Source organism: Vespula pensylvanica, chromosome 7 (genome assembly GCF_014466175.1).
Source record: "Vespula pensylvanica isolate Volc-1 chromosome 7, ASM1446617v1, whole genome shotgun sequence".
NCBI lineage: Eukaryota > Metazoa > Arthropoda > Insecta > Hymenoptera > Vespidae > Vespula > Vespula pensylvanica.
Genome location: NC_057691.1, coordinates 7,844,969 through 7,857,444, shown reverse-complemented (window position 1 = coordinate 7,857,444; position 12,476 = coordinate 7,844,969). Strand labels below are relative to the sequence as shown.

The 12,476-nt window shown below is 40.6% G+C and overlaps 1 protein-coding gene across 1 annotated transcript in view; it reads left to right on the top strand.

The window, feature by feature from the left end:
* The first annotated feature begins 5,360 nt into the window (after window positions 1-5,360).
* LOC122630800 (semaphorin-2A-like) overlaps window positions 5,361-12,476 on the top strand; it is a 362,656-nt gene continuing 355,540 nt past the window's right edge. Inside the window, exon 1 of the mRNA XM_043815729.1 lies at window positions 5,361-5,996. The gene's annotated coding sequence lies outside the window, so the exon portion shown is untranslated. The remainder of the gene's footprint in view (window positions 5,997-12,476) is intronic.

The following is a 12,476-nucleotide window of genomic DNA, read 5'->3' as shown; positions in this document are numbered from 1 at the left end:
GCATGAATTTATGTGACCGTCCTAAAGTGTGTTCTACGCACAACGAACTCGATGGTGACCCGCCACTTTACCGAATACGTATCAAGTATTCGGATCTCGTTACCCAACCTTTGGCTTCTTTGCCTCTCACCATTTTATATCAAGACGTAAACGTGCGCAGAGAGCCGACTCATTAAAGTCGACGATTTTTTAATTATTATTTAGAGGTAAAGTGCTCCCACTTGGCACTCCAGGCAACGACGATAAAATGACTCTATGTAAACTTACACGATTTTACTTTTTTTTCCTACGTTCGAAGCCTGTGTTTATACAGGCAAATTCTAAGGGAACCGAATACATGCATACATACATATATATATATATGTATATATATATAAAAGAAAGAGTGAGAAATTCTCTCGGAAGACTTGCCTCTCTTTCTCTGTCTAGGAGAGACGAAGATTTTCATGCATCCGCGATAAAGGATCTGGAACTTCTTGGCGAACTTTTAATTGACTCCATCTGAAAACTTAACAGACGTAACTTTGATCCTCCTCGCCGGCTACGTTTTTCTTTCTCTCTTTTTGCCATATTTCTCGACGGATAAAAAGAGAGAAAGAGAAAGAGAGGGAGAGAGAGAGAGAGAGAGAGAGAGAGAAAAGAATATCGCTTTCTATCGAGCTGGTGACGGCTTGCTGAACGCGACGACGAAGAGGGTGAACTTCAAATCGGATCTTCTACGAAATCAGTAGAAATCCGGCGTGCGGAAATTGCGGACGTGCTTGCGCGGAAGGCGATCCCTCCTACTTTGACTTTCAGAGAAAGAGAAGCCAGACGATGAAAAGTGAAAGACAGAAAGAGGGAGAGAGAGAGAGAAGGAGAGAGAGAGAGAGAGAGAGAGAGAGAGACAAAAAGAAAGAAAAAGAGTATATCATTTCTTCATTTAAGTATTCTTTATGTTGTTTTTCAAGAGAATTCATTCTCGTTCTTATACCATTTTGACGTTTCTAATAAATGTCGAACCGTAATAATAAATATGGTCAATCATGTTGAGAATTACAATACTTTATTTATCGTTTCAACTTTGCATTTTTTATCTTTGCGAATTCTCGCGAAATCTACGTTTTTCAAACTTCCCGATTCGAAGTTACAACTCTTTAGGTATGATCCTATGGGTCAGTGTACTCCGATACTCTCTGATTCGTTATAATTCTACTGGCATCTCACATGGATAAGAAGGGCGAAGAGAATAAAAAAGAAAAACTGTAGAACGTGGTGGATGATGTTGCGAGAAGAGGAACGAAACTATCTAGAAAGAGGGTTGTAGAAAAGTGAGAGGAAGATGAGAAACAAGTAGTAGTAGAAGAAGAAGAAGAAGAAGTAAAAGAAGAAGAAGAAGAAGAAGAAGAAGAAGAAGAAGAAGAGAAAGTAGGTCAGAGGCGATAGATTGCGTTGCGATACCTAAGGTACGATGGCGACGTCGTGTCTTGCATGCGAAATCAACACCAAGAAAGATACTTTATAACGTGGTACGTTCTTTCAAATTGTAGCACTTAAGACGTGCTTTAGAGGGAACAATAATTAAGAACAACGACCTCCTTCTTTTCCAATTTTCCAGCCAATCGATTATTTTCTATTTTTACGAAAGGAAAATTGTACGGACAAATAACGAATACAAATAAACGTAAAATTAAAGTGCTCAAGTTGCGACTATAAAAAAAAATGTAGGATACTCGAGATAGATAAGGAAATTGGTAGAATCACGGGTGGGTAAAATTATCCGAAGAAAGAGATAGAGAGATAGACAGACAGACAGACAGAGAAAGGTTTAGAAAGCTTTAGAGAGGATGATGGAAAAAGACAGAAGATCGAACGAGCACAGAAAGAGATCGCGCAGTTCGATAAAAGAAAGAAATTCTCGTGTAGATCGAATGAAGAGAGACAAGACAAGCTATTTTCGTTTCACGGTATGAGAGAAATAGAGTGAGAGAGAATTACCAACTGCGATCCATCCCCTATTCTGACGCCTACAAACGGGTAAACGTAACGTCACGAAGGCCGCTGGCGCTTGCAAAATATACGAGCAGCTCGTGGCTTCTCTCCGCTCTTGCAGTGCTTGCATGCTAAAGGCATACTACGCGTTGTAGTCGTGCCAGGAGAACGTAAGGAGCTTTCACCTCGACGCGAAAGTCGCGTCATACCGTGCGCTTTAACCCGTTTACCAGCGAGGAAACACGTTAAAGCAAGCTGCTTACACGTTCTCTCGTCTTCGATAAGAGGCCAAGTGAGATCCAGCGTATTTCGAGGGAAATCGATTTTCTTCTTTCAATCGAACTCCTTCTCCTGGAAGATTAATCTTCTTGCGAGCCGTACGATGAGATGATCCTTGGAATTTCGTATTCCGTTTCATCGTAATCCTTCGAAAATATCAATAAAACGGGTTTTCTCTTTTCTTTTTTTGCCTTTCCATTTTTCTTTCTTTTTTTCGTTCACTTTTGATCGAGTAGATTATTTAAATACATTCTCGATTAATTTTCATCGAAAGCGAATCCTTCGTACTTCGCAATTTCTCTTATCGCGCGATAGTATCTTTAGAACGCGTGGGAAAACTAATTATCTCGCATGATAAAAGCTACTGATAGGAATACCGGGAATCTAGGTCGTTCGTGATCTTTCGTAGATGCCAGAATCTCTTTCTCTCTCGTGCTCGTACAGGTTTACGCGCGCGTTTTGAATAGTCTGGTGAAAAGATACGAGAGAAGGGGTTGGAGGGAGGGAGGCGGACGAAATGGTGGATGGTGCGAAACACAGCTTTACCTTATGCTCACACCTACGCTCGACGTTTTTGTATAGCTGACGTTACATGACCTAGAGTGAAAAGTGATATTACCGTGCTTTTCACTCGACGAGTAGCAGATATCTTACGGTCGGTTCAACGTGCATGTTCTCCTCGCATGTCTGTAACACGCGTTGTAATCGTTTCGAAACAAGCGTTATCTTCATCACAATGAGTTCTAACGGAGTCACCATTCCATATACATTTTTTATCTATCTTCAATGCTAAATGATGTACACGTATTACCCTCGCGGTAGCACTTGCGATAATTGATATACAAGAAAAAAAGAGAAGAGGATATAGAAATTCTATGTACGTTTGCCTTTATTAAATACGAAATTATTTCATATAATTTTCCTTTTTCCACGTCGTAATCGTAAATATTTTAACAGCGTTTTGAATCAGATTCGATTCGTCTTCGCAAACTAAAGACGATGGCAATCCTAATCTTTGGTTCTATCGGAAATCATGAAACAACTTGGTATCGAACCGCCCGATTGAATTAATCCTCGACGCGACGAGTTAAGGGTTGAATCGACGGAAGGAGTTAGAGGAGGTTAAGTCGACTAAACAATTCGCTTATCAGGAGTAGACGACTGTGGAGAATCGAGAGAACGTAGGAGTCGAACTTGAAGGTAGCGGTGATGGTGGCGATGATGGTGGATGGGAGGGTTGAGGGATGAGGGATGAGCATACGACATCGCAGACCGCGTCACGTCACAACGAATCCATTCGGTTGTTACAGCTGTCGAAACTATGAAATTCAATGCAGCAAATTTGCATGCTAATCCGAGCATCGTAAACCCAGGCTTCCTGTCGTACACCGCCTGCGTTGGGATGTGTCTAAGTTGTAATTCAATGAAGACAGGAGCGTAGCACGCTGTAACCGTATAACTCCCTTAACTTGGCTCGCTAATGACTTTAATAACATATACACAATCGATTCTCTTAACCACGTGGGTGCGTGAACATACGAGTAAACGTCAGCACGCGTTTCTAACGTTTGACTAAACCACCTAGAACGATCGGATGTTCATAGTTGCAAGAGAGCTTGAATTTCTTCATTTTGTTATCGAGCGAGCGACTTAATCGAAAGAATCTAATTCGAAAGAGAAATCGTGTGATCACGTTTAATGATTCAGCTTGTAAGTAATGTATTAGATATAAGAGAAAAGGTGATAACACTCGAAGTTGTAAGAAAATGTTAAATATCGATCGCGCACGAAGCGGTTAGGAAACACCGATGAACGCTAGTAGAAAAGCTTGCTCGCGTGTTCTGCTTTCCGTTGGCTCGGTGAAAGAACGAAGTAATCGTAGCTAATGATTCATCTATCACGCTATGCTCGTATTACAGTTAGCCTGGCACGATAAAGCTCATCTTGACGGTTTGACCAGGCGGTAGAATTCCTCAGTTAGAATTCCGTTTAACGTTAAACTGACGATGACAGTGGAAAAACTTTTTTATTCGCACGTGATCGTCTTACGGAATATATTTTTTCATTGTTTCGAGATATACGCTATACGTTTGTCTGCAAATTTTCTGATATCCTCTTAAATTCACTTCTTATTTTTTTCTCACGAAACACCGATACGAAAATTACGTCGACGAGGAGAAGAGAATAGACTGATAGGAAAAGATAAAAAATAGATAGACAGATAGATGTATATATATAGAGAGACAGAGAGAGAGAGAGAAAGAGAGAAAGGGGGGGAAAGAGTGTAGTAAAACGACAATGAAATTTCTTCGAAATAAAAGTGCAGGATACTCTTCGAAGACATAGCAGAGGAATAGAAATACGAAGGAATATCTTGAAAGAGGACTTTACTGTCTACGAGTGAGAGTAGACGTGTCATCGTTCGTAGAACGTAATTTCCGAAGGCTTTGATCTTTTCAGATTTTTCCAACACAGAGTCGGTCGATTTTATTGTTCATCTTTTCAAACGATCTAAAGTAGTCAATGCCCTGTACAATTTTCAAATTATAGTTATATTTTCAGACGTATATACTCGAGGATATAAGATTTATTAAAGTGGCATGAACGTTATCGTCACCTTATGAAGATATCAGCGCTCGTAATATACGTTGAGATGATATTACCCGTTGTAATACCACTGATTCGTGGCATAAGAGCCCGCTATATCATGTTGCGCGAGCTTAAGTATCTCAGCTGGTAAGCATTTCTCACGTACGATGTATATTAGAGATGTTAGAGGAATAATATCAACCATAATCGCCATTTAAACGAGTACAATTACGCGTATAATAAATCTTGAAATTATTTTAACATATATTTGATATGCATTTTATGTTCGTTCGTTTCTTTCTTTTTTCCTTTTTCTATTTCTTTTTAACGTACAAGATTACGATTATTATCCACTTTTTATTAATCACAACTTCCTGGAACGCCATAATAGTTCGTTAGTAAGTACGAACAGGGTGTTGCACCCCCACTCGGGGGTGCATCGTGTTTTTCTTTACGGTTTGTTTGTGTCGCATGCGCACTCAAGAGCAGTCGACGCTCGTTCACTCTTCCAGTCGCCGGTAAGCGTGCGGATGTTTTGCATCCCTTGTTCGTCGGTTCCTCGGTTTTCGCGTTGGTGACGTGTACGTTATCGTATTTTATACATATTAATAGACACTCGAAGGATTATCAAAAAATCGTTCGCCTTTGAAAGAACATTTTTTCGAAGAAAATATCGAGCTGATATTTTTTTCCTCGATAGAAATTTCGTATTTTCGAATACTTGTTCGTGTTCATAAAACTATTGACTACGTAAACGATGTGTCCGATCGTAAATTGAAAAAATGCATGAGAGAAAGGATGGCTGTATAAGAAGAAATAAATATAAATATTAACACGTCGATTAGACTAGAGATTCGTGTTAGAAATTCTACGATCTATCTCGATCAACGTTAGTTTTAAAAAATATATCTACTCGTGATTTCAATTAGACGATCTAATTCGGAAGTGCGTGTCGTGAATGAGAATTGTCGTGTTCGTGCTTGAGATAGTCCAATCCCGTTTTTATTATTCGTTGTTCTCAACGTGTCATAATACTGTAATATAATGTAAATGCGTGAGAGAATCGCGCGAATTAAGCGATGAAAGCGGATTGAACTCTTCGGAAGCTCAGTGCGACCAGGAAGGATTATTAAGACTATCGGGATGTCTTCGATACGGTAAGACGTTAAGCTGTTTATATGGTCGGTTCGATATCGAAATAAAAAATAATACAATGGAAGAATAGAAATCGACGTGTCCATCTTCGTGGAAAACCACAACGAGATAGAACGTTGCGTCGGATAAAAGAGACGATATGGAAAGTTATCGCGTTCTCGGGTCCGTGCAGAGAGCGTGGTTTCCATCGGTTGGAATACAACGAACGAACAAATGGCTAATTGGAATGTAGATAATGGACAAATCGATGAACGGCATCGTTGCTCCGAGCGAGAGAGCTCGTTTTTGTTGGTATCGTACGTACGTACTCGGTGAAATTTAATCTTCGCGGTTCGTTACGGCTCTCGCCGGATGCGTTTACGCTGTAATATTTCTACGACGTGTTCCTAGCGATGATATCTCGTCAGGCAGGACGAATAGAGAATACTCTCTGCGTCTATTGAAACCTCGTGAGATAGTTGCAACGTCGTACTAGACACTGGCTACGAGAATATCGTTAGTAATTATTAGGTTTTCGCATTAATAGCTTCATTGACACTGATTGGACACTCGGTAGACGGAACTAATAGATCCATTAGAGGAACAAGCTCTTTCCTGAGGGACTCGATATCGCAAGAAGGTCTTGCAAGTCTCTTTAGCCGGGCCGGCGAACACCCCTATCTCCTAGGAACCTCATCTCGCACACCCCTTCTCCGCTATCCCACATTCGCCATTAACGCAGTATTCTACATGGAACGAGCTTACCGTAATACGTTGCAAAATTTATGGTATACACGGAACCCAATGGCGATGATCGCGGTACGCGTTACCTCCGCGTGTAGTACGACTTCGGCATTTGCGTTATTACCCCCGTATAAATTAATCTACAACGTTGTTAACAAAATTCATCGTATTTCGATAATGCTCGGCGTACCGTATGCGATCCGATATTACATAAACATACGAATTCACGACATTAAATTTCTTATAGATATATCTCGCTTATCCATATATTCCTATCAGCATACGATCGTCATTTCCGTTAATTGGATAATAATTATTATAAATTCGGAAAGAAGCGATAACGAATTTTAGCTTTCTACTTTGGCGAGTCCACTTGTAGAGCATTTCACGAGTAACGAGCGTATAAATCAACGCCCGGATGAACTTTTAATAATTTCGACTTCCTAGTCGCCACGTTGCGGTATTAATTATCTCCGGACAATTAATTGCACGTCTATCGGATTTCGCGTGCGCGAGCAGGTGGCGCTAGGTAGGGGCTGGGAGTGGAGAAATTACGAGGGTCGATTTCGCGACAGAATTTCAGCATCGGCGAGCGTCTTCTTACTCTCTGCAGGCTTTTCCCCCGTGGTCGTTGTTACTTCTCGTTATAAAGTGCTTCATAATTTAAAACGACCCGTCGAGATAGGGACATATAAATTGTTTCGGACGGTGGGACACGGTCAGCATTATCGCGTTGTCATCGAAATTACGAATGCTACGCGCGAACCTAACGCTTCGCGTGGCATCTTTATCATTTTCATCTTTTCTATCGTACGATTCTATCGATAAAATGTATTTTCACAACTTCAAAGTGGTTATCGTAATTTATCCCTTCTTAACGCGAACGAGAACCTGCCAGCTGCTTTTATTATATAAAATGTAAAATAAAGTCTTTCTGTTGAAATAGAGGTTCGCCACTCCAAAAGTCTAATAATCATCGTTCGAGAATGCAATTAATTATGCTCGTCGTATAACCGGATATGTTACTTTACGATCCGTAAAATTTCCCATTCTGATAGAAGTCGTCGAATTACGGAGAAATTACGTAACGATGGCGGGAAGCAAAAGAGGGAGAATGAGAGGAGAGAGGGGGAGAAAAAAAAGACAAAAAAGGAAAGAAAAAGAAAGAAAAAAAGGAGGAAAAAAAAAGAGGAGAAAGACGGGCAATGACGAAATTGAATTTATACGAAAAGCAAGGAGACTATAAATAATAAAAATAAAAGAATGGAGAAGTAGGGTAGGTAACGAGGAATAAGAGGAGAGGTATGTAAAATCGCGCGTGAACACGCTGGTGCGTCGCGGCGGTTCGATTTAAATGCGAATTTCTGTTGGAAGAGCGAATACGTTTTCGGTGGTGGCGGCCCTTTTTAAGCGGCATAATCCATTTTTATTTTTGCGAGCACTCGCGAGACTTTTCGATGGTCGTTCAAAAATTCATCCAGAGGAAGGGAAAGGAACGTTACGAACGTTACTGTTGGACGGTGGTGCGAGTAAGCTACGAGAGAGGGTTAGCACGAGCATTGCTTCTCTTTTCTCGTATTGCCAGAATTTACGGAGAGTACAGGAGAGATGATCGAGCGCTTAAATATGTAGCACCAACCGTCTCGCATTCTGGGAAATTCCGTCGGCTGGAACTCATCCCATTGACGATATCGCGCGGTTGGAAGGCAGAAGGCAGTGAGCGATAAATTTTTCAGAATTTTACGATTCCGCACCGATGGTATGCGCGATTCGTAGAGAAAGAGAGGAGAAGTCGTTTACCCGTGAAGAGAGCAGCCAACGGATCTACGAGTAAGCCGATGCTTCCGGATCGATGAACGCTGAATCCTTCCTCTCTCTCTCTCTCTCTCTCTCTCTCACTCTTTTTCTTCCTTTTTTCTCTCACTTTAATAGACGCACACATACATATATTCTTCCATCTTCCTCCAACAGTCCATTTTCACCTCCTTCCTTCTTTCCTTTCGTTCTCTTTTCTTTCTCGCTTTCTCTCTCTCTTTTTCTCTCTCCCTTTTGCTGACAGTATCTCAATGCGTCGGTGGTTTTATTTGATCGCCCTCTTATGTTTTATTGAGCAGCTCCTTCGCTCTTGTGCTTCGTTTGTTTTCCTACGGTCACTAGCGGAAACAGCTGTGCCCGTGATTTCGGAATTTAACGACCCCGACGAACTTTATTGCTAGACGCTTGTAATATCTCCCGTATCACCCTTGATTGTTCAATGGATTAGATTATTTCCGGTCTCCCGATGTTCGAATACGGTAAACATCGTATAACGAGAATCATTCAACTATTTTATTCGGCTAAATAAAATCAAAAAGAATATAAAAAGTTTGCTAAGTAACTATATTCGAGATAATCGTCAAAGGATTCAAAGAGCTCGCGTTTATCCATCAACTTGTACGTGACAAGAATGTTCAACGAAAACGAATCCTCGTTGTCCTTTTTCTCCAATATTCCACGTACTAGTAGAAAAAAGAAAAGAGAGCGAGAAAGAAAGAGAGACAGAAAGATCTTTCGTTCTTTCGGAGAGGAGAAGAGCGGATCTTCGGATTTCGGTGTATTTGCCCACGATTCTGGATGGATATCGTTTCGACGTAGCCTCTGACGATAGAGTTCGAGCTTGGAAAACGGTCCCGAGGTCGCTTCCTCTTTCCACTTTGAGCGAAAGTTCGTCGATTTTCGTGGAACTCGGAAATCCACGTTCTTAGCCTGAGACGTTTCCATTGAAAGCTTTCTTTTCCGGGTCGCACCTGACGGATCGACTTATCCCAAGTTCTCTCGTTCGTTCTCTACGTCTTCTTCGTCTTCGTCAATGATGAAAGAAGAGCAGGACTTTCTCTGTCTCTCTCTCTCTCTCTTTTTCTTTCTTCTTTTTCTTCTTTATTTTTTTTATCCCTTTTTCTTACTTCGTTTGAGTTCGTCAAGAGGAACAGTGCAAGTCTCGTCGAATACGGATTTCCTAGAATAAAAATGAGATTGGGCCACTCAAGGTCGTCGTTGGAACCGCCATCGTCGTCGCCTGGATGAAGAATAAAGTTATATAAGGAGAAGAAGAAATGGAAAAGTCTGCAGGACTGGCTTTGAAAGGGTTCGTTGAAAGGAAGAGGTCGGTCGATATATATATATATATATATATATTTTATGCATCGTTTGGACAAGACTTGGAATTCGAATTAACCCCAATGAAAAGGAACACGTAATATTTCCGTAATGGTATCTTCAATAAAAAACAAAAATAAAAAAACAAAAAATCAAGATAAACAAGAAAATCATTTCCTCCAGATGTAATCACGATTTTCAAACGAGCGAGATGCATACCACGTTACGCCCATGATTCATCCTTGAATTCCTTTCTTCTCTCGTGCAGAGCTTTTTATTAGAAAAAAAGAGGACAAAAAAAAAAGAAAAAGGAGAAAGAAAAAGAAAAAGAAAATCAAAAAAGGAAAAAAGCTAGCTGTTCTTTTTCCTCGCCAACTTCACAACTACGAATCCCATCGCTTATTCATCTAACGTAACCGAAACCGCACGCCCTATCCGTAACTATACGTCCACTGGGTACCACTTTCTTAGAAGAATATCGGACGAAAGGAGAGAGAAAGAGGATCTTAAGAGCAGCAGGGGTGAACTTCTCGTTATAGCGTTGCGCGCGTGGAACATCTCAAAGGTCTTCGAGAAGAGTAAGAAGGGAGCGTTCTCGGCACACCGTGGTCTACATAATCTTATATCGGCGTTCGTCGTAAAAATGCAAAGCGTTCCGTGGAAATAAAAAGCCGAGCCCTTGATCGGTGCGAAGCTCATGAAAGTTTCAGGAGTTTCAGGCGAAAGTCGACGACTCGGCATCAACGAAGAACTTGCGTGCGGAATGCGTTCTCGACCTTCCTGTCCTTCCCTCATATACATATATCTATCATATTCTTTCAGTTTTTCTTCACGTCACCGATGTCGCCATTTCTTGTCTCTTCGATGTCGATAATGGATAATAAAATTTCTTAACTCATATTGTACACTCGTGTATCGAAAGTGACAAGTAAAACGAAGGAGCAAGTTTCTTTTCTTTTTCTTTTTTCTTTTTTCTTTATCTATTTTCTTTTCCTTTTTTTTTTTTTTGAACGAACTTATAGACTCAGCGTTCAACCCTCTTCCCATTACTTCGATGTTCCTTTCCAAAAACTTTGACCAAAAGTGTAGGAAGGATAGCTTCCGTTCAAGGACACGATTCTAACCCTTTTCGAAGGGTCTGGTTCGAGCACAGGTGGTGGCTTTCTCGAACGTTAACGGCATAAGCAGTTAAGATGTTATCTCGAAGGGTGGTAGTAGTGGCCCTTGGCCAGAATCGACTATATTCTACCCTCTTTTACTTCTCTTCCTTTCTGCCTCTCTCTCTCTCTCTCTCTCTCTCTCTCTCTCTCTCTGTTTGGGGTTGACCACAGCCACGATCCACGTCGACTCACCCAGTCCGATTCTTATCGATTCCAAGCTCACCACCTTCGAACCGCGATAGCCCTCCACTTTCCTCTACTTTCCTTCTTTTCTCCTTTCCCTCTTTCCCAGAATTCTACTGAATCTTTTTAATGGACCACTGTAGGCCGCATTAATGTCAGACGCAGCTAGTTGTAGATCTCGCCTGGTTCGTTGCGATATGTATGTGGTCGAATCGCTGGCCTCGGTGTTTTATTGGAACATTCGAAACATCTGCCGCGTATTTTCTATCTCCATTGCGTTTCCCCTTTCTCTTTAATTCTCTTTTTCTCTCAACATAGTGCTGTGTTTATCATTCGTTCGAGAGGATTAAAGTCGGTTAAATGAATCATTTTCGTTGCGCTCACGGAGAGCTTAAAATTTTCTCTAGAAATTAATTCTCTCGACGAAGCCGATTCGTCTCCCGAGAAGATAATACTGTGACCATTTGAAAGAAGAAGATGAAAATGGTGGATAAGAAATTCATTTGTTCGATACTTTGAATGAGACAAGACGAAGAGAGACCGTATTTCATCGTGAAATTTAATTTGAAAATTGCCATTACGAATTTTTTTCTTTCTTTCCTTTTCCTAGATAAGACAAATTTCTAACTGTCCACCCGATAACCTATCATGTTCTCCATTAACGGGCATCGCGAGTCTCTATGATAACGCACAGACATCGGTGCTAATACCACGATTACCACCTTTTGCCTTTAACACTCTAATCGTATTAGGATCCTTATGGCTATGAACAGAGAAAAAAAGGAGAGGGAGAGAGAGAGAGAGAGAGAGAGAGAGAGAGAGAGAGAGAAGGAACTGGCTTTTGAATTGCTATAACTTCGGATTAAATCGGTAATTCTGCGGGGTCACGACATTTCCGAATGAATCTTCACTTTATTTTTCCTCTCTTCTTTTTATCGAGGATTTCCTTATCGACGATGCTCTAAATCTAAGTGTCTTACTCTTCTCCGTGATCTTCTTTAGGGTCTTGACAGATAATAAAGCGAAGGGTCCAGGTCAACGATCCGTAGATATATCTGATTTAAGCTAAATGTGCCCACGAGGGTGGTGTATTTCGTTCTATAAAAACCGATACACTTAAATAATATTAATTCGATTAAAATGAGAATACGCTATGTTTTTAACACATCTTTCTTTCTTCTTTATTCCTTAAATATTTTTTGAGAGACAAAATTTCATTGGGAAATATGAATTAATCGAATTAAGAAATAATGAAAAGAAGGAAAACCAATAAAAAAAATT